General features: G+C 41.9%; 1 protein-coding gene and 1 long non-coding RNA gene across 3 annotated transcripts in view; one reads left to right on the plus strand and one right to left on the minus strand.

Moving 5' to 3' along the window:
• The window catches only part of RBM47 (RNA binding motif protein 47), a 151,028-nt gene that overhangs the window by 27,453 nt on the left and 100,514 nt on the right, over nt 1-23,061 (plus strand). The gene's annotated exons all lie outside the window — the stretch shown is intronic.
• The window catches only part of LOC140621588 (uncharacterized), a 109,404-nt gene continuing 93,336 nt past the window's right edge, over nt 6,994-23,061 (minus strand). The window contains exons 5-6 of the long non-coding RNA XR_012021336.1: nt 17,012-17,151; nt 6,994-7,106 (exon numbers count right to left, since the gene is read on the minus strand). This is a non-coding gene — a long non-coding RNA (uncharacterized lncRNA). The remainder of the gene's footprint in view (nt 7,107-17,011; nt 17,152-23,061) is intronic.

Below are 23,061 nucleotides of genomic sequence, written 5' to 3' on the forward strand. Positions count from 1 at the left end.
CCTCATAAAAATGGAGTTGTATGGTATTTGTCTTTTTATGACTGGCTTATTTCACTTTGCATAGTGTCCTCAAGGTACATTCATGTTGTAGCATGTGTCAGAATTGCATTCCTTTTTAGGACTAAGTAATACTCCATAGCATGTATATGCCACGTTTTATCTCCTTACTGGGGGATGAGCACGTGGCTTGAGGAACCTTCTGGCTATGGTGAATAACACTGCTCTGAATATTTGTGTGCAAATATCCATTGGGTCCCTGCTTTTAGTCCTTTTAGGGTGTATATCTAGTACTGGAATTGCTGGGTTATATAGTAATTCTATGTTTAAGTTTGTGAGGAACTGCCATACTGTTTTTCCATAGCAGTTGCACCATTCATATTCCCACCAACAGTGCACACATTCTGGTTTCACCACATCCTCACCAATATTTGTTATTTCCTGTTAATTTGTTTTTTTAAATAATAGCCAGCCCCATGGGTGTAAAGTGATTTGATTGAGATGATTCTTTTTTGTGCCAAGTTTGATAAGAAAATGTTAATTCACAAAGTTATAAAAAATATTACCTCATTTTTTAAAAAAGATTTTTATTTATTATTTATTTATTTATTTATTTATTCATTCATTCATTCATTCATTCATGAGAGACACAGAGAGAGAGAGAGAGAGGCAGAGACACAGGCAGAGGGAAAAGCAGGCTCCATGCAGGGAGCCCGATGCGGGACTCGACCCCCAATGCCGGACTGGACCCCTAGGATCATGCCCTAGGGTGAAGGCAGGCACTAAACTGCTGAGCCACCCAGGGGTCCCTACCTCGTGTTTTTATATTCAAATATGTCCCAAATTGTTTTCATTGAAGTTAAATTGAATAGAGAGGTTAGTAAACCAAAAAGTCAGGAAAGCACCCTGAAGGACACAATCTAGCTTTACATTATCTAATAGTATAGTTTCTTTAAAGTGTGATGGAGCTGGTGTAAGTAAGAGGAAAATAAGCTGTTGGTTGTGAAATGATGCCTCCCCTGTATTTCCTGTTGATGCTAAGTTTTGCAGACTCCCTACTACTGAAATCTCAGTCCAAGGAAGAGCTAAGAAAAGGGGTGGGGGGGGGTTTGAAGAAATGAAGTATTTGGTAGTAGTGGAGAACATTGGACTTTTAAAGCAAAGGTCTAAGATTCTGTGTTTGAAGTCTGAGTGGGAAATGGTAAAAGTGAGGAGACACTATTTTTTATTTGAGAGAGAGAGAAAAAGCGTGCTTGCACAAGCAGGGGGAGTGGTAGAGGAAGAAGCAGGGACTGGTGGGGCTTGATTCCAGGACTCTGGGATTATGACCTGAGCTGAAGGCAAGCACTTAACTGACTGAGCCACCCAAGCGCCTTGTGAGGAGACATTATTAACAACAAGCGTAGCACCCCTTGGTTGATGAATACACATTTTTCCTGAGTTGTAAAACATATTTTTAGAAGTGATTCTCTCTGGGATTACCATAGTGAATCTCTCCTAGGCATCCAAAAAAAAAAAAAAAAGTATATATATAAATTTTTAGAGATTCAGTTTCTATACACATTTACCTCACACCAAATTCCTGCCAATCCGTGAACATTGTATGCTCTTTCTGCCATATGTCTTCCAATGCAATGTGTCTCCTACCTAGAGAACTCCCTCCAATGTCCCTCCACTGGGGAGCCCTTCTGGTGTCACAGGTAAAACCCATCACCCGCCAAGATGATTGTGAAGTTGCCTCACACATCTGCCACTCTTTGATTTTCTTACCCAGATGCTATTGCCTTTTTTTTTCTTTTTTAAATTGAGGTGATATTCATGTAGCGTAAAATTAACTTTTAAAGTGTACAATTCAGTGGCATTTCGTACATTCACAGTGTTATGTAACCGTTACTTCTATCTAGTTCCAAAACATTTTCATCACCTCAAAGGAAACCCCATATCCATTGAAGAACTCACCCCCATTCTATCTTCCTTTTGCCCCTGGCAACCACTAATCTGCCTTCTGCCTCTCTGGATTTAACCTTGTCTGTATATATCATATAAATGGAATATACAATGTGTGGTCTTTTGTGTCTTTTTTCAGGTAGCATGATGTATTTGAGGTCCATCCATGTTATAACATGTAGCAGTATTTCATTGTCTTTTAAGACTGAATAATATTCCATTATATGACTATACCACATTTTGTTTATCACGCATACATTGATGACCATTTGAGTTGTTTTTACCCTTTGGGCTGTTGCTTTTTTAAGGTAATCATGACTAAGCTAAATGATAATCACCAAGTGAGACAGTGTGTCTTCAGTCTGGAAATTAGGGCCCTTGTCCAGGAAAGAGGGACCTCTACTAAGACTGCTTAGTGACCCTAGATGAAAGGGTGCAGATGGGCAGTTCTTAGGCAAAATGAGGCCTTCAAGATGTGTTTGATTTTACGTGCACTGTTGTCCTGTTCAATCTTTAAAACTTGATTTTTTTTTTTTTAATTGAGTAGGCGCCATGCCCAGCGTGGGGCTTGAACTCACAACCCTGAGATCAAGAGTTTCATGCTGTATTGACTGAGCCAGCCAGGCACCCCTGTTTGTTTTGTCAGTGATCTTTAAAACTTGAATCCATTGTCCACATTTAAATTTAAAAGATTCCCCTGCTTCTCTCTCCCTCCCTCTTTCTCAGTCTCTCTCACACATACACTTGAATATTTGTCTTTTTTTCTTTAGATTTAAAAAAATTTCTAATCTCTATACCCAATGTGAGGCTCAAATTCACAACCCTGAGATCAGGAGTTGCAGGCTCTACCGACTGAGCCCGCCAGGCGCCCCTGAATGTTTGTCTTGTTACAAAAAACAAAAACAAAGCTTTGTCAGTACCTGAGCTGTATCTACCTGGCAACTGCCAGCTGGAGTTGGATGCAGGCTTGTTCTTGGGAAAGTCCTCTCTAGTTTGCCATAGCCCTGACTCAGTGAGGCCAACGGTCAGGACGTTTGAGTTGCTGTCTTCTTCTGATAATGGAGTTAGAAGAATGTGAAAGATGGGCTCAGTCTCTATCAAAAAACAAAATTCATTTGAAAAGAGATGCAAGTGGTTGCCCCCCCCCCCCCCAACTGCCTTTCTTGGTCCTGCAAGCACCTGGGATTATGTCCTCTATTTTACCAAGTGTTCCTCATTTCCCTAATACCAAAATTTTAAAACCCGTTTATTGAGATATTCCATACCATTCACACATTTGAAGTGTGAATTTTAGTATATCCGCAGGTACATGCAACCATCACCACCGTTAGTTCTACAACATTTAGACAAAACAGTTATTTAACATTAAACAGTCATTTATCACAATTAATTTAGAACCTTTTCATCATCTCAAAAGGAAACCCTTTGGCTGTTGCCCCTCTGTCCCCCTTCCTTGGACCTAAGCAACCACAAATCAAATGTTGGAATTTTTGATGGCACACCAAAAAGGGATTGGAAGGGAACACAACACCAAGCACATCAGCCAGAATTCCAACCCAACTGCTGTTGGAGTGTGACATTGTTGGAGTTTGACAATGTCTCTCTTCCATTGCCAATGAGAGAGAGAGAAAAAGGAAGGAGGGATGGTGAGATTGAGATTATAGCACTTCATTACTGCTTTTTTGTCACCTGGAAGCCCTGGTTTCTGCCCCGCCCACTCTTTTTTTTTTTTTTTTTTAATAAATTAATGATGCAATCTACTCCTTTGGGCCAGTGAATACAGGATCTTTCTTTGGAATCTTAATTGTAGCACAGTAATTTATACCTGTAAGCAGCTCATCACTGCATTAAGACCAAGGGAGGCAGCTGTCTCTGACTAGCAGCCAAGAGAACAGACATAGTGGGAACAAAAATTATTTTGTCTTTTTGATCACGGTCTGGCTACTGTCACACCTAAGAAGCTTCTAGGCCCTCATCCCAGTCAGTGAATTTCAGGAACAAAATCGCTTAGGTTTTCAGTGCTTTAGTGTTTTTAAGGGAGTGTGTCCTGCCTTTGTCTCCTACCCTAACATTTCTCGGTTAGTTGGTCCTTCTTATGGAGAATTTCAATTTGCATTTGACACATGTAAGAACCTTCCAGGTGTTGTCATTATTCTCATTGAATCATTGCTTGTGACACTTCAAATCCTAAAGGGAAACCACCCCAGAAATAATTACCTTGGCGGAGAAGCATTGAATTTTAAATGACCAAGCCTCTGGGAAGCTGGAATGTTCCCCTACAAAGCCTACAGCACTCACCTTGCTGGCAGTCTTGAGCTTCCTCTTGGCCTATGGTTGCCATATTTAGCAAAGGAAAATGATTGTTTATCTGAGGTCCAAATTTTTGCTTCCACTCCAGGACATCGTTGTGCTGCGCATCACTTGTCCTTTGAGTTGCAGGTCCTTAGATCTAGGTCTGGAAGAGCTTCCCGCACCTCAAGGAAGTGGGAACTCAGAAGAGCAGCCATAGGGCTGGTGACCCCTTTCCAGCTGACACAGCTGGGCCCCACAAACTGGCCAGACCAAACACAGATTCTGGCAAGTTCCAGACAAGTAAGAAAAACATAGACAGTAGTGGCACTTAGGGTGCTGTTTGGTAGAGGGCTCAATTTTAGGTCCTGGCTTCATTAGCTTGAACCTGGGCAGGTCACTGTAATTCTTTGGAACCATAATTGCCATGTTTTCACTTCCCTGAAATGAGAACAGTGAAAATATCAGTAACCGGCATTTGTTTCAGGCACTGCTGTTTACTTCTCTAATTTACTTAGCAGTCCTAATCAGGGGAACTTCCCTCCTAACTCCCTGCCCTGGGCATCTCAGAGAATCCTCACAATGACCTTTGAAGGGGGTCATTATGCCCATACTATAGACCTAGAAGCCAAGGCTCTGAAGGTTTAAGGAAAGTGTGCCACCCAGCCCCTCCAGTATTTTATTTAGTGAAGTCAGTTGGAGAATTCATAGAAGTGGAAGGAAAGGGCGAATCCACATGTTTTGTCTTCATAGGTTTGGTATCTCTCCCCATACCCGCCTCACCCCTCAATCTAGTGCCTGGCACATGGTCTTAATACATGTCTATTGGTGAGTGAACACTAGGAACCATGGGGAAGAGTGAGGGGTCAGGGTCCCTGGTCTTCTCTCAGTGTCACCCCCGCCCCTGCCCCAGTGTAGGTAGAGTCCTCCATTCTCAGCTCTTCAAGCACTTGGTGTAATATCACATTTTTCATATTTAGGATGGTAGCTTATGTCAGAGTAGGAATTTCCCTTTGGTCCTATTCAGTCCAGACCCCTCATTTTATGAAAGAGGACACTGATGTCCAAGGTAGTCCTGTGATAGGCCTAAGATCACACTTTTACCTAAAATAGTTGTTCACTGCCTGTGCACAGCTGTTCTGAAAGCATCGCCTCCATCATCCTGTATGTTTCAGTGGCTAGGGTGTAGGCACGGTCTTCTGTAAGGAAACCCACAAAGCACCCTGAGAAGGGAACTCAGATCTTCCAAGCTGACAATGGGCAGTGTCACTAGTGAAGAGGAGTGGCTGGATCCTCCTAGCTCTGACTTTTCTTTCTAAGGACCATCTTCTTGGCTCATCCATTATATTACCTCCACCTGGCTATTCTCAGGAGCACTGTTCTGACTTTAAAGTTTGAGTCTAGACTGGATGTAGGATGCTTGAAGGAGGTAGGATGAATGCAGAAAGTTATATGCAGCTAGATATTCTGATTAATAAGATAAGGCTTTTCCACTGTTGCTGGTAGTTGGGCCTTTGCTCCCAGTCTCCTTCCCTCTCATTTCCAAGAAATAGGGGTTGCTGTTAGTCTGGTTCCCCAGGAGCATCCTCCAAAGTCTGAATCTCCACGCAAGAGAAAACTCCAAATGGCAGTTTCTGTTCCTGGTGGTCAAAGTCTCATCTTCCGGATTCTTTTTCTGGTTGGAGGAGCCTTTTCTGTTTCAGAGTGTGTAACATTAGGAATAATCACATTCTCTAGGGAAGGTGCCCACCACTGCCACCACTCAACAAAGTTCTTTTGTTTTGTTTTGTTTTGTTTATTAAGATTTTATTTATTCATGAGAGACATACAGAGAGAGGCAGAGACCTAGGCAGAGGGAGGAGCAGGCTCCCTATAGGGAGCCTGATGTGGGACTCCATCCCAGGGATCATGACTGAGCCAAAGGCAGACGTTCAACCACTGAAGCCATCCAGGTGTCCCTCATCAAGGTTCTTTACCCCAAACCTCAATAGGACATAGCTGGCAGATTACAACATGGTTGTGTCCACATTTAACATGTTCTACAGAGGAGTGGGAGGTGGAGGACAGGCATTTAGGGCATCTCCCTAACATGTTAATTCTTTACGATGTGTACCCTCTCTTCTCTTGTTTTTTCTGTCCTGTGGGCATTAGCCCAGTGTTGGGCACTCAGTGAACCCTTTTAGAATTGGGTGGATTTGATACATCAGGTGTACTTTAGGGAAGGAGTTTGGGTGGGTGGGTGGGGCTAGGGACATGAGTCATGTGGGAAGAGAGAAAGTTTGCCATCCTGCTTACCACCTTCTAGGCTACCGAAGAATGCTTATTCCACTTTCACCCCCTGGGGTGTATTCATTCATTCATTCATTCATTCAGCGAATATTTCTAGAGTGCTTACTATATGCCAGCTATTATATTTGGTGCTGGGCATCAGCAGTGCATAAAAACAGCCTCTGTGTCTGCCCTAAAGAGCTATGTTTTTTGCGTGGTGGTTGATGGATGATCTGTCCAATCTCATTAGTAACAGTAGGAGCATTGTTAATAAACCCTGCTTGATCCTGTGCTGAGACACCTCTGTCTTCTGAAGATGCCTGCGTTTGCTTTGATTTCGTTGGGAAGTACGGATGCTAAGACGAGTTTTGCCCCAGAAGCACCACCAATGTGATTACCCCGGTTAACCAAGACGGCCAGTATGAGGCAAGGAAATAATAGGCTGTTGTGTAATGTGTGCACTTTTTCTTTACACAAGACCTTTAAAGGTCAGTTTATTACAGCCTAATGAAACAATTAGGTATATATATGGGGTAATTTAGTTGCTTCTTTACTTCTGCAATAAAAGTCGCAGGTCTTGGTGATTTCAGGCTTGCTCTGGGGCTCTGAAATGAAAAGGATACATAAGAACTTTAGGCTCAAAGGAACTTGATCCTATTTTCCCCTTTTCATTTTTTATTTGGCACATGAATTTCATTCCATACAATTTTTTTTCCTGTGCACAGTAAAGTTTTAAAATAAACAGCAGCAACTCTGTTTTCCTAGTTTAGCTAACATGGAAACACCTAATCCTCTTAGTTTTCTTGATTTTTGCAAACAAGGATTTGTTGGGATAAAATCTTTAAGTAGTCCAGTCACATGGACTAGATATTCATTTAATGACCCCAAGTACAACCTGTTAGAAAAGCAAACTAATGAATTAATAATGTTCCTCACAGATATTTTTCTGCCTTATTTTTCAAACGCATGTTGCATGACTTGAATGGAAGTAGTAAATGAAAAAGTATTCACCCCATAAGTAGGGAATAGTCACTTCACCTTGTAGCTAGCCCTCCTGTCAGCTTTCTGACCTTTCCCTTTTGAGCAGGTAGGAAAAAAAACAAAAAAAAAACCCCAACAAACCCCATGAGTTATATAGATGTACTGTCCAACACAATAGCCACTGGTTCCTGGTGGCTACTGAAATGTGGTCAGTGTGACTGAGCTGAATTTTTCAATTTAAATCTAAAAGCAGGAACAGTGTATTTTTTTTAGAGATATATTTATTTATTTATTTGAGAGAGAGCATGTGCATGTGGGGGGAGGGGCAGAGGGAGGGATCCCAAGCAGATTCCCATCCTGAGCAGTGAGCTCTGATGTGGGGCTTGACCCCCACAACCCATGAGCTCATGACCTGAGCCAAAACCAAGAGTCAGTCGCTTAGCCTTAGCCAACTGAGCCACCCCGGTGTTCCAGTGTAGAGTATTTTTTTTGTTGAATGCAACTTTACTGGGAGGCTTGTATGTATGTTTGGAGCAACTTGAATGTGTGAATCCACTTTTTTAACTATAAATTTTATGTCATAGAGATGATTTCTTATAATTTTGCATTCAAATTGAGATGTGCTATACATGTAAAATACATGGCCAAATTTTAAAGACTTTGTTAAAAATAAATACGAAGGGGCTCCTGGGTGGCTCAGTTGGTTAAGTATCTGCCTTCAGCTCAGGTCATGATCCCAGGGTCCTGGGATCGAGCCCTGCATTCAGCTTCCTGCTCAGTGGAGAGTCTGCTTCTCCCTCTCCCTCTGACTCTCCCTCCTGTTCGTTCTCTCTCTCCCCCTCTCTCGCTCTCTCTCAAATAAACTCTTTTTTTTTAAAAAATCAATGTGAAATATCTCATTTAGTAATTAATAATTGTAAGCCTATATTTTAAAGATTTTTTAAGTAATCTCTAACCCAACTTGGGGCTCGAACTCACAACCCCAAGATCAAGAGTTGCATGCTCCACCCACTGAGCCAGCCAGGCTCCCCTTAATAATTTTTTATACTGATTACATGTTGAAATAATAATGTTTCAGATACATAGAGTTAAAAAATATATTAAAATTAATATTGCCTGGTTTTTGTACTTTTTAAATTTGGCTACCACAAAATTTAAAACATGTAAGTGTCTTGCATAATATTAATACGGACAGCACTGTTGGTTTGTTGTGTTTAGAACAAAAGGTTCCATGCCATGGTCCACAAAGTTCTCTCACCTGTTTACCTGGTGAGAACATCACAATGAGCTTGGTTAAAAACATGAACAACAAATTCTGTGCCATAGCAAATCACAAAATATATTTAATAATTCTGTTTGTTTTTTTAAGCTTGTCAAACCCAAGTGGTCTTAGATACTTTTTGACTGCAAAACTACATCACATATTTAATTCCACTTACCCTGGGGGAAATCTCATCTAAAGTTTGAAACAACTCAGCTGGTTAAGAGAGCCATTCAACAGTATGGTTTAATCACTCTAGTTATAGGTAGCTTTACAAAGCATTTAAATAATATTTTATGCTATAAGCACTAGAGTAATTGTGGTTCAAAGCTCAGGTTTTGGAGTCAGGCATACCTGGGCTTGAATTCTTGATCTGCATTGTTTAGTTGTGTGACCTCAAACTAGTGTGTGTGTGTGTTTTTTTTTTTTTTTTTTAAGATTTTATTTATTTATCATGACAGAGAGAGAGAGGGGGCAGAGACACAGGCAGAGGGAGAAGCAGGCTCCATGCAGGGAGCCCAATGTAGGACTCAATCCCGGGTTCCCAGGATCACACCCCCAGCTGAAGGTGGCGCTAAACCGCTGGGCCACGGGGGCTGCCCTAAAACTAGTGTTTTAAACGTGCTTAGCCTTGGTTTTCCTCATCAATAAAATGGGACAATAGTGGTCCCTATGTGATAGGGTTGTTATGAGGATTAAAAGTTATAACCCATGTAAAGTGCCTGGCACCTGAGAAGTGCTCTGTTGTTAATTGTTATTGATTATGAAGTTGCCTTATTGTTGTTATTATTATTCCTTGTAAAGTATCCACCATTGTCCTCAAAGACCCTACCTACTATCTTGCTGTTGGATCTGGAAGGCTGTGTCAGAGCTGCCATTCATTCGCAAGTAGTGTCTTATGAAAATTACTTGCTCTCCTTGAGCTTATCCTTGGCCTTACTTTGTTCTTTTCTCCTTTCTTGTTCTTTGCCCCACTCTGCAATCAGCCTTTGATCTTGAACTTTCTCTTCTCTTACTTTGTGTTCTGTACTTGGCACACTCCATATCTCTACTAAGATTTTATTAATGAGTATGTATTGAGCACTTACTATGTGCCAAGTTCTCTGATAGGCACTAGGAATACTAAGATGAGTGACAAAGCTCCTGCCTTCCAAGAGCTTATTAAATAGTCAAGAGAGAGAGAGTTTATTGATCCGGGTAACAAGTGTCACAGGTGTCGCAATGGAATTTGGCAGAGTCCTGTGTGGGCAGGGGCAGGAATGAGATGCCACAAGGGTGATGATCAGAAAAGACTGACGTGACAAGTGATTGGCTGATAACGAGCAGGTATTGAGAGTCAGCATTGTGTTGGAGAAGAGACAGGTAGAGGGCCTGGGATAGACACATGGGAACAGCCTGCAGCCAGAACACAGTGTGTTCTGGAGATGTCAGTAGCTTGAACGGAATAGCTGGGTCACCATATGGAAAGATGAAGTTGAGCCAGCACATCAGCCTGGAGAACTGATCCTGGAGGACTTGGTATGCTTTGCTAACTAGTTGGTATTAAGTGATACAACCCAGTCCCAGTTTTGGCAAGATCACTTTGGCAATGAGGACTGGCATTAGAGGTGGAATCCTGTAAGGCTACAGCCGGAGTCTGAGATGAGTGAGGAATCTGAACCCAGAGGTTGGCTTTGGGACAGAGAGGAAGGGGCCAGATCTGGAAAGTCAAGGTGACTCTGCAGTGGTGGTGGAAGCTAGCCAGACTTCTTGTGGTGATTCTTTCGCAATATATGCAAATATCAAATCATTATGCTGTATACCTTAAACTAGTAGAGTGTTACATGTCAACTATATCTAAATTTTAAAATTGTAACTAGTCAGTTTCTTTAAAAAGAACAAGATGACAACGATGACAATGAGGACGATGATGGTGGTGTCCAGGAGGGAGGAGAGGAGCAAGGAGGGGAACTGGCTTAAAGCCTTGGTGATTGACTGAGTGAAGGCAGGGAGGGAGCAGGAGTCAGACACCAGCCAGGATTCTTGCACAGTGACTTGGGGGATGGAGCTCCACTTGCTAAGGTGGGCACAGGGGAAGGGAAGCAGGCCTAGGGGATAAAGAGTGAGGTCTGTGTGGGCTGTGGTGAGGACAGTGCTCTGCGGGCTGGAGACGGAGAGTGAGGCTGGCGGATGGCTCGGGTATAGTGGCCATTGCTTCCTCTTGTGCTTTACCCTCTTGAGGGACTGTTGTCCCTGATGCCACCACCAGCCCTGTCCACCCACACACATGCTCAGAATGCTTTCAGGGTTATGTTTTGAAGTACTTTTTGTCGGGGTTGGGGTGGGGGTGTGCCCAACTGGCTCAGTCAGTAGAGTGTGTGACTCTTGATCTCAGGTTCATTAGTTCAAGCCCCATGTTAGTTGTGGAGCCTACAAATCAATCAATCAATCAATCAATTAATCAATCACATTCTGTTGGGGTTATGGGCTCTCTTCTGACAAGGGACAACTTAATCTCACTATACACCCCGTCCCCCATCCTCTCACAAGTAGATTGTACCAACCAAGGGAGAGTCTTCCTCCAAAACACAAACGAACCACCCCTGTGTGATGTTTCCTAATTCTTCATCTTCCCAAGTGTCCCTCTGCAAAGCTTAACACTCTCCCATGGCATCCCTCACTGCTCCGCCACAGGACCCTGGCCACTTCCCCAGCCTCGGCTGCCACACCTCTGCCTCCCTCACCAGATTCCAGCTTATAGGCTCCTGTTCTTGGAGTTACACACAAAACACACAAACAAATGTACTTGTTCCTGCTACAGGATGTTTGCCCTTGTCTGTGCCTAGAATGTTCTTCCCTCAGGTCTTCACTAGGCTCCCTCCTTTTCTATCTCCTTTTCTTTATCCAGTTGTCAGTGCTGGTATCTTGGGGTGGCCTCCATGTACTCATCCCTGTTGGTCTCCACCCAGTGCCCTGCTCTTTTGATTTCATAGCACTTCCGCTGCCTGAAATGATCTCATTTGATGGCTTATGTGTGGTCATCTTTCCCCAAAAGTGTGTAAGTTCTTGGTTCCCACATGTCCCCAACACCTGGCAGAGAGCTTCCAGGTAGCAGGCATTCATTACATATTTGATCTAAGAGCTTGAAATCTTGGTTAAACATCCCTGATTTAAGGTGTTCCCTCCCCCTCCCCACATCAGCTAAGTTGTTTTGCAACAAACTCCAGTTTCTAGAGTGACTTTATCTTTGGTGGGAGGAAGGGGAGGCGGCTACCCCAGTCAGATGCCCAATGGGAAACAGATGGACACTCAACAGGATAATTGAGGAGAAATTAATAAAGGGATTATCAGGGTTTAGGGAAACCAACAAGAGATTGTGAAGTACTGCCAAGAGCCTAGAGAAAATAGTTAAATGAAGAGGCCCTGTCAGGAGCCTGGATCAGGCTGTGGCCACCCTTTCATCACCCACAAGGGAGAGAATTTAGGGGATAAATACTCTGACCTTGTTCTACCCCCAGCCTCTCGGTCTTATGCCTGTGCCTCTATTGGCTTAGTTCAGTGGGGTTGCCGAGGCAAAGGGAGCCTAGGCCACATGGGTCAGCATCCAGGGACAAAGTGGCAGTGGAAGGGGGTGCTGAGGACATGTACAGTGGCAAGATCAGAAAATCGCATGATGTCCATGCCATTTTCCTTTGTCCCTGATTCAAACTATTTGAATGATCTGTTTTGTACCATTATTTTGTACCATTATTTAATTTTGTACCATTAGTTAATTTTGTACTATTTTGTACCATTATTTTGTACCATTATTTAATTATTTTTTATACTTACATGTGATGCCCGTGAGAGAAAGGTATGGGAAGACAGGGAACATGCTTATAACACCTTTATTTTTTTAAAAAATATTTTATTTATTAATTCATGAGAGAGAGAGGCAGAGACACAGGCAGAGGGAGAAGCAGGCTCCATGCAGGGAGCCCGACATGGGACTCGATCCCAGGTCTCCAGGATCAGGCCCTGGGCCGAAGGTGGCGCTAAACCACTGAGCCACCCAGGCTGGCCTGCTTATAACACCTCTAAGGAACCTGGAGTGATTTGATAGGGGGCGATTCCTCAGTATGTGTGAGCTCTGAGTGTAATGGAATGATAGGTGAAAACTCGCTAAGTGAGCATGATACGAAACCAGAATATTTTGGGCAAATCTTAGGAATGACAAGCAACAGCTAAATCCTCCATGGCAGCATTTCCATAGTACCCCCGTGCCTGGTGCGCAAGAATGCCAGATGGTCATTTTCGTGTGTTGGTTTGCCTGTTTTAGTGCATCATTTATGGCCAGAGTCCTAAGACTCCATTTGCTTCCCAAGTCAGAAAAAATTCTCCATAGGGAAGGAGACAGTCGATGAATCTTCCAGAGCCCTTTCTTTATCTCAGCTTACTCTACTCTGGGCTGATAATATCACTAAAGGGATAGTGATGCCGTGTTTTCCTGCCGACTAATATATTTTAGGAGAAAAAAAGAAAAAAAGTTATTTGTGTTAAAAAGATAAAGAGTGAAGTTCTAACATTCTTTACCATTTGTTGAGATCTCATGGTATAGACCATGGGTCCCAAAATGTAACAAAAAATAATAGCTCCTACCTTGATTGAGCGCCTACTGCATACCAGGCACTGAACGACTTGACATAACATCCAACAATCTCATGTCATTGGTATAATTAATGCAGTTTTATCGTTGAGTTGGATCTAAAGTCATCAGCGAGGAAGGGAGATTCAGAAAGGCAAAGACTGGGGGGGGGTTCTTGCTGCATGTGGAGATGCCCTCAGATGACTGCTGGGATTGCCATGTAAAGCCTGTTGCGGAGTCAGGGTGGGACGACAGAGCTGGTCAAAGGAGGACATGACTGAGGGTGGTCATGAATCATTCTGCTTGGCCATGCGGTGGGAAGGAAGCCACGACAGAGCCGGATGAGAGAAAGATGTGGAAGAGGCAAGCTGAAGGCAGCTGATACCAGCAGGGAACGCCAGTGAATGCAGCCTCCAGTCGATGACTCCCTGGGGATGCTGCAACCACGATTTCAAGCCCCTTCTCTTGGAGATCACCTGTCCCTGTGCTTATGGTCCTAAGGTTTCCACAGGCTTCCACGAGTCTGAGGTTCCTCATTTGGGATCCAGAAGGTTAGTTATCCTGTAGTGTTCTGAGGAATTCCTGGAACCTCGAAACCAGGAAGAGGACATAGGGTTTAGGTTCCAAATGAGGAACCTCAACTCATTTCATGTTGTCATTTCACAACTAACAGAATGTATTAGAAACTGGGAGGAGGAGGATGGGGAAGGAAACAGGATTCAGGCACACAGATAAGTCACCTGTATTCTTTTTTTTTTTTTTTAATTTTTAAGTCCCCTGGATTCTAAGGGTTTTTTTTGTTAAGTGGAAGTAAACAAATTCAGAAAATATCCATGAGATGGAGTTATTTGATTATTTGATTTTGCTAACTAAATTAAGTTTAGTTGGAGAAAGAAAGGTTTCTTGGTAGAGAGAGGCCCATGGTATTTGGTGTGTTAGAGTTTAGACAGGGTTTGCTGGTACTCTAAAAGTCTGGTTTCAAGGAAAATATATTGATTTTGCATAAGATTTTCTGTATAGTAATGGTCGGTGTGAGAGAAAACGCTTTGTATTTCTGCCGGTCAGTAATTACCCTAAAGTCCACTTTCCCAACATAGTAACTCCAAGACCACTGGAGAATATGGCTGGGGAAGGCTCCCCAGGGAAAAATGCTTCAGAGGAGGAGATTAATTAATGAACGTAAGGTGGAAGAGAACGTTATAGAAAAGGCTCACAAAGATAAGCTTTCAGTTATAAGAACAATGAAATTTAAGTAGGCTCTGACACTAGGTAAGGACGTAGAAAGATCAAGCTAAGAAAACTGAAAATGGATAAAGGTAGAAGATGGAATCAGAGGGAGACCATTTATTTATTCAACTGTTTGCTGGGTGCCACGGAGAAAATCAGTGTGTGTTTGTGGGTTTCTTTACCGGGGAATAACACCGTGGGGCTGCATCTGTCTAATCATAAGATTTCTGCAGAAGTAGGAGAAAACACCAGAGTTTGAAAGTGTCCCTGATAAGAACAGAGATTTGGGGCTTTTGGTTTCTTGTTTGGCTGCATTCCTGTCTCTTTGTAACTATCAGGTTATCCCAGACATCTTGTTTTGAAAGCGTGAGACACCATTGAGAGGACCAGGGAAAGGAACACAGGACTTTAAAAAAAAAAAAAAAAAGGGATGTAGGAGGAGAAAATAAATGGCAGAAGGGAACATCTTTATTTTTCCAAGGAATCTGACCCTAGTGTCTATTATACTGTCTGCATCTATTTGGATGGACACACGAGCTGTTTCCAGAACTATCTTCATGTCAGTATTAACTCTGTGATCTTTTTGAGGCTGTCTGCAAACCTGCTGTTGGCCAAGGACCCTGGTGAGCAGGCATTTCCCAGTTTGAGGAAGTCCCCGTGGCCAGTGTGAGACTGAGGTCACCAGTGTGTGGAGGGCTGGAGTGTGGACTCAGTGATTGGCTAGATGGAATTTAGCCTTTTTCCCAGAACTGAAACTGGTCCCAATCCATTTGTTGGCTCAGCACTCGAGGAAGGCTATTTCAGGAAGCAAACCCAGAAGGAACTAAGAACGCAGTCATGTGTTCATGAGTGACTCACTCAGGGTTTCTGCTCCAGCATGTGACCTTCAGGCCACCAAATGCATGGAGTGGGCTGAAAGTTAATGATTCATTGTGGGAGGGGGGAAGCCCTTTATCTGAGCAACTCCCTACCAGCTCCTGGAGTGGCTTGAGTGACAGGTACCATCCAGCATGAACATTGCAGTCAGCCTGCCTGAAACTGCTCTCACTGTGACCCTGGGAAAGTTATTTAATATCAGCCTCCATCAGTTTTTTCATCTGTAAAATGGGCATCATCATAATAATACTTGCTAGGATTGTGAATATTATGTAAGGTCACACATGCACAGTGTGTGGATGTAGCACAGTACTGGCCATTGCAAAAAAGAGAAACAACATGGCGATTGCTAACCTCAAACACAAATGATTTCTCATTAGGATGTTAATATGTTACATTTATTTTGCATTTTACAGTTTGTGAAATGCTTTCATATGTATTATGTCCATGGATCAAAGAGGATAGATCAGAGGATAGTAGTAAAAATGTTTCACATTTATAATAGGCTGATGAGAGTATAATCTAGGAAAGATAAGGAGAAAGGAATGTATTCCATTGCCTGGTGTTCTACCCCAGGAGGAGTTTAGGAAAGGTGGCCCCACCGATGCTGATTGCATACCCTGCCTCTTAGCAAGCTATGTGGGCCTCCAGGGTAAGAGTGTTTCCCTAAGGATGCTGTCCAAAGGAGAACATGGACCACGGACCTGGGTGGGGCTAGAATGAGGTGAACTATTGACAAATAGAGGCCCCAAGAAGCTTCTCCCCTGTTTGCCAAGAGGCAACCACTAGGCCCAGAGAGTATCTGAGAGGTCAAACCCTTTCCTTCCTGGAGCCAGGCCATGGAACTTGTTACATGTGAGAAAACCATGAAGAAACCAGATTTCTCTCTTTAAGAGAGAGAAATTACAGATGACCAAATGGCACCATGCTCTTGATCAATAGAATAGGACAGTCCCGGGCAAACCCACAGGGGTTGGTACCCTTGGCACATAGTAGGCCTGGATCACAGTGGCCCGAGGGGGATTAAGGACAAAGCTATAACTCAAAGCCAGATAACTTGGTGAGACTTCTTTGTAGATAGCTCCTCGGGTGATACTTCCTTGTAGGTAGCCACGGTGATAATATTCCCTTTGTGAACGATAGTGTTTGAGTGTTTCTGTGGGGCCAATAGCCTGCCTCAGGTTGGGTTTCTCAACCCTTGGCACAGTTGATATTTTGGATTGTTGCGGGATGTTGTCCTGTGCATTGTAGGATGCTTAGCAGCATCCCTGGCCTCTACCTACCAGATGTACTAGCACCTGCCAACAAAAATGTCTTCAGGCATTGCCAAATAACTTCTGGGGTGTGGGTGGGGGCACAATGGCTCTAGCTGAGAACCACTGCTCCAATATCCTACCACGTATTGAGAAAGTGACCACCCCATCATCTTTGTAAACTCTTAGTTTTTTGCTCTTTCCCTCCAGCTTTGCCCCTCCTAATATTCTGATAGCTCCCCACTCTTCTCTCCTCCTATCCTCCACGATCATGTGTGATTCCTAAGTTTGTGAAATTCTAAAACATACCTACGGAACACAAGTTCGTCTAACAGTCTGAAGAAGTCATTTCATTGAGTTTTTTTAGAATCTCTGGGAATTCTTTCTGGGCTTCTTGATTTGTCTTCTGAGGTTCAGTGGAATCAAGCACATAAAAGTCTTCAAGGTTTCTTAAAAAAACAAAGAACACCATAATTAAATTCGATCCTCTTACTGGAAAGTTTGTTTGCTCTCATGGTGCTAGCTTTGCTTAGGCAGCTTCTGAAATGATGAAATTATAATCTGTGTAAAAACTTCAAAAGGAGCTCTTTACCTTCTTGGAGAAGATTTTAAATCTTAAAAGTCTAAGAACTCAAAACATCTGCAGAGAGGCTGTGGGACTGTAGATGGTTTGTACAGCCTCGATTCTTCACCTGTTCAGTCAGTCCCTTTCCTGCTAACCCTTAATGAAAAAATATCCTGAACAATGCTCTACAGTTGCTATAACACCTTTGTAAGGAGAGGTCATCAGATCCACCTTTTGGCCTTTAAAAAATGAATATTTAAACCAAAGATGCTTAATACTATTCATAAAGTTTTGCAGAAATGGAAATTTCGATTATCTTTATTAGTGAACTGTTCCAGTTTTTTACTTACCCTCAAAGGCAAAGTTTCTTCCTTTTCTTACTTTCTGAAGACAATTCCTCTTTATAATATTTATTTTCTTAGAACAAAAGTTAGTCTAATTTTAAAACTAACATGGGCCACTAGAGGGGAAGAACACAAAGGCGAAAAGAAAAATCATTGGTAAACCCACAACCCAGAGATAATGCAGATGATGTTTTTGGAATTAGGCATCTTTAAAAAATGCATATAATATGTGTTTATCAGGTTAACTTTTCTCCTATTCAGTTTTCACTAGGGAAAGAAAACACTTCTGCAATTTTGTGGTGAATTTTAATATATTGTACTTTTAAATGCATAAACAAAGAGTTTCACAGGGGAATTAAATTGACAAAGAATGCATAATGATGAAGACAGAACTTCTTCATTATGGTTTTATTTAAATAAATTAGGTATGGATGTCTGCTGTTCTTAGTCTCTTATCTGTCCTTCAGGAATTTATTCTGTGTAAGTAGGTACATTTATGGCTTCTACTCTCCTCTTCCTTTTTCCACAGAAAGTAGACTCTTAGGTGAATTGTTTTGAAGTGTTTTTCTTCACTTGGCAATACATTTTGGAGATCTCTCAATCTCAGTACATTGAGGGCTTCCACTTTTTTTTTTTTTTTTTAAATGTTTATTTGAGAGAGAGAGAGAGTGTGTGAGTGGGAAGGACAGAGGGAGAGGGAGAGAGAATCTCAAGCAGACTCCATGCTACGTGTGGTGCCTGACACGGGGCTGGATCTCACAACCCTGAGATCATGGACTTGAGCTGAAACCAAGAGTCAGACACTTCAGCAAGTATGCAACCCAGGTGCCCCTGATTTTTTAAAAAGCCACATAGTAGTCCATTGTATGGATTTACCCTAATTTATTTAATCCCCTGTTGATGAATATTTAGCTGTTTTCCAGTCTTTCACTATTAAAAATGATGCTGTAATAAGTTATCATGTACACATGTCACTTCATAAGCATAAAATATATCTGTAGGTTAAATTCCCTGAAGTAGAGTTGCCAGATTAGCAAGTATATGCAATAGTAATTATAATAGATATAATGAATGTATAATATAGTAATAATTAATAGATATGTAATATAGATGAATTTCCTCCATGGGGGTTGTACCAAGATATACTCCTATTGGATATGTATGAGAGTACCAGTTTCCCTACAGCCTTCCAATATATTATGTTAATATGTTACTATCAAACTTTTGGATTTTTGCCAATCTGATAGATGAGAAATATTTCAGTGTACTTTTAATTTGCATAATTTTATAGATTATTTGTACTCTACCAACTATCTGATCATCTCTTCTGCCCATTTTTCTATTGCTTTATTGATCATTTTTTTCATTGATTTGTACAAGCATTTTATATATTACCAAAACGAGCTCTTTGTGGTGTGAATTATGGATATTTTTCTTTATCTTTTGATTTTGTTTGTAGCTTAAAAAATGTTTGTATGTAGTTGAATTTAACAGTCTTTCATTATGGCTTTTGGTTTATGAGTCATAATAGAAAGATCATCCTTACTTCAAGGTTATGAAAGAATTTTCCCATATTTTCTTGTAGAATTTTTGTGGTTTATTTTTTCACATTTATATATTTGATCCATTTGAAATTTATCCTGGTATGGGATAGGAGGTAGAGATCCAACTTTGTTTTTTCTAGATGTCCCAGCAATATTTATTGAATAATTTCAGTCACCATTGGAATAAGATTCCTCGTTTACATTCTGTCTAATAATTCCCGTATCTGGAGTCCTTCTGAGTTTAGTTTTGTTTTCTGTATTTCTACATGATGTCACTCATGTTGTCATGATGCACCTGTTTCTCTTTGGTTGGATGCTGGATCTTATATTTGAAACTGTTGTTGTGAAATAATTTGAAGTCTAGCATTTAGTTATGCTCCTCTTAGATCATACTATTTATTAAGGCTTTATATTATATTTTAATATCTCATAGTACCATTTACCTTTCTGTCAGGATTGTCCTGGTTATGTACTTAAGATCAGCTTTTATCAACTTAGTTCCAAGCCTCTCCTCCTTAAAAAACACTGCATTGGTGGCACGTGGGTGGCTCAGTTGGTTAAGCATCCTAATCTTGATTTCGGCTCAGGTTGTGATCTCAGGGTTGTGAGATCAAGACCTGAGTTGGGTTCCTTCCTCAGTGAGTATGGCGTCTGCTTAAGATTCTCTCTTCGCCCTTCCCCCCTGCTTGCATGTGCATGCGCGCGTGCGTGTGCTCTCTCTCAAAGTCGCAGTGGTTCATTATTTTACGAAAGCAGAACGTGCTAATTTATGCATTGATTCAAAATGGCATCTTACAGTGTTACATATTCTCATCAAAGAATATGGTAGAGATAACACTTTAAAAAATGTTGGCATTCTTGGGTATTTTATTCATGGACTTAAGAACTATTCTTTGAGATCATAAGAGAAGTCAGTAATAGGTATGGTTTAATATATAAATAATCATTTTAGATGGCTTCATTTATACAGCATGATAACTTAATAAATGATACTGTGATATTAGACTTGTGGCCTCTTGATCCTCTAGCATTAGGTTTTGTTTTTGTACCTTTCTCATCTTGTCTCCTGTACTGAGTCATGTTGAACAACCAAAAACTTTGACCTTTATCTTAATTCTCTTAGGCTAGCCTGCATTTCTTTGGTTTTGTCAGACACTGGATTGCAATCCTTTCTTCAGATGTTTTTTCTGTGTTGTTCACAATTGTGTGTGTTATCCAACAAGCATGCTCACTATGCTTTTACAAAGTCTTGGAGTCAGAGACAATAGAACACAGTATTTAAGACAGCAGGATCTGGTGTCTGACTGAACTGGAGTGAAGTTGTAGCTGGGCCTCTTTATGAACTTGGGCTAGATACTTAACCTTTCAAAGCCATAGTTTTCTCTGGGAAATGCAAAGAATTTCATTAAAGAAATTGAATCTTCATCGAAATATTTGTGATCATTAAATGAGAAAGCTTACAGTATAGACAACAACATATCAAGTGCTCACTAAATGTTAGCTCTATTGCAACATTGTACAGATAGATTTTCCCAGGTTCAATTACTGAAGTGGAAATGGCAGAGCTTTTGGTCTCTTTTCATGGTGCCACCAATGAATAATAGAATGACCAAGATATATGGTCCCACTGCATAGGCTCCATTCTTAGTGCTTTACCTCTGCGGGGTTTTGGGGTTTTTTTGTTTGTTTGTTTGGTTTGGTTTTTGTTTTTGCTGTTATTTGCACTTTACCTCTGTTGACTCAGTTTATCCTTACTAGTCAGAAGATAGATACTATAATTATCTCCATTGTACAAATGATGAAACTGAGTTACAGAGAGGTTGAATGATTTACATACAGCTAGTAATGGCAGCTAGGATTTGAACCAAGGCAGCCAAAGACTCCTAATGATATTGGCCTCAGAACAGGCTCCATAGTCCAGTTTCTACCATAATGCAGAGCAAGAGCGTCTGGTAGGTAACATTCTGAAAATGAGCCCCCAGTGAGTCCGAAGGTCTCATTTCGGCAGGCCATCCCTACCACTGGTGGTAGGGCTTTTGAATCTGTAGCAACCTTTCCAGGTTCCTGTTTGCCCTTTTTCCCTTTTGTCTCTCCTTCAGTCGTGTCCTTTTCATTCTACATCTGTATCATTTATCTTCTACTTTTCCTTTATCTGAACCCTGTGAAGGGGGCTTGCCCTGCAGACAATGTGAGCCGGGATGGGGACTTAGGGAAATTAGCACCTACCAAACCTCAGGCATTGCATCGGGTGCCCTCATGTCCATGTTCTCGCCCCCATTTTGCAGCTGAGAAAGCTAAGGCTCAGAGTATAAGTAGTAAGTTACCCACATTCACACCATTGGATTGTACCAGAATTACTATTTGAGTCCAAGTCTGTTTCTAGAGCTTGCTGTCTTCACTAGGGCTGATAAATAATTGTATGCACTGGTAGAGCCATGTTGGTTGTTAAAATACTGAAATCTCTCTGTACCTCTTGGTGGATAGCTTCTCCCAAGCCTCCCATGTGAACTTCTTCCTTCCTCACTCCCCTCCCCACCTGCCCCCCCCCCCCATGCCCCCCGGCCTCCCTGGACCTGCCCATAAGCCAGTAAGTAAAAGGTTCATGCCCACTCTAGCAGGGGCATCAAGGGCCGTTCTCCAGCACCAAGCTGGCTGGTAGATGCATCCATGCCCTTGAGGTACTCCTGCTCTGAACCACGCCACCGCCACCGTGTAGTATCAAGTATCATGCTGAGTACTGCTTAACATCACTGGGGCAGCTCAGGATGAATGAGAAAATAACAGCTCATTAATGAAACTGCCATTTGGTATCAAATCAGAAATGCTGTGGAGGCTTAGCTGAATTCACTGCCTCCTTTGACAAAGTACAGAATGAGGAATGTTGCATCTGTGGACAAATAGATTTTATGTTTACCAAGACTGAGGTTACTAGAGGAAGTGTTTCCAGTCCAGTCTTCACTCCCACTACCCAAGCCGCTCATGCCAGGGCCCTCCTTCTAGGCATTCAGCCTCTGGGCCCCTTGCTTAGAAGCTCTTCTGCCTCCTTTGCCTGCTGAGGATCCTCAGGCCTCAGAGGCCCACAAGCCTGGCGTTATTTTTAGAATCCTTTCTATTGTACTTGGGTAAAAAAGATTTTTTTTTGGTTGAGTTTTCATTCCTAACATTCTTTCTTTGGAGAAGGTATTCTGTGTTTCAAAAAGCAACTTACAAATGAACTTTTCTAAAAAGCAAGATAGGAATTTTTCTAATATTCTGGAAGGAGATTAAGTATGATATATCACTCTGCCCAAATGTTGTTGATTCCTTCCTATTGTTTTGTGGTTGATGATAAACCCCTAGAAATGTTACCTGTGCCTCTTATTTCTCCAACTTTAAAGTCTTTTAAAGTTTTTACTTTTGCCAATCCTCAGAGATACCCTGTGTATTAGTTAGGATAACCTAAGTAGGAGTAACATATGGACCCCAAAATATTGGTAGCTTATTCAATAGAAATCTATTTCTGGCAATCCTGGTGATGTGCAGATTGGCAGGGTGGCTAACTTCCATGGACTCAGAGATCCAGACTGAGAGTGGCTTTGCCTTTTCCAACACACAAGGTCCAGAGTTGCTTGGGGATTGCTATCTCGGTCAGCCAGAAGAGGAAGGAGCCTAGAGGAGAGTGTCTGGTAATATTTTAGGGCCAGGCATCATGGTACACACGCTTGATTTCCTCTCCGTCCAGTGGCTAAGTCAAATGGTGATGCCTACCTGCTGTGTGGGAACTATGGTCTTGCTGTGGCCCATAGAAACAGACTTTAAATTCTAGAGAACAAACTGATAGTCACCCAAGGGGAGTTAGGGATGGGTGGGTGAAATAGGTGATGGGCATTAAGGAAGGGACTTATGATGAGCACCGGGTGATGTATG

Source organism: Canis lupus, chromosome 2, assembly GCF_048164855.1.
Source record: "Canis lupus baileyi chromosome 2, mCanLup2.hap1, whole genome shotgun sequence".
Taxonomy (NCBI): domain Eukaryota; kingdom Metazoa; phylum Chordata; class Mammalia; order Carnivora; family Canidae; genus Canis; species Canis lupus.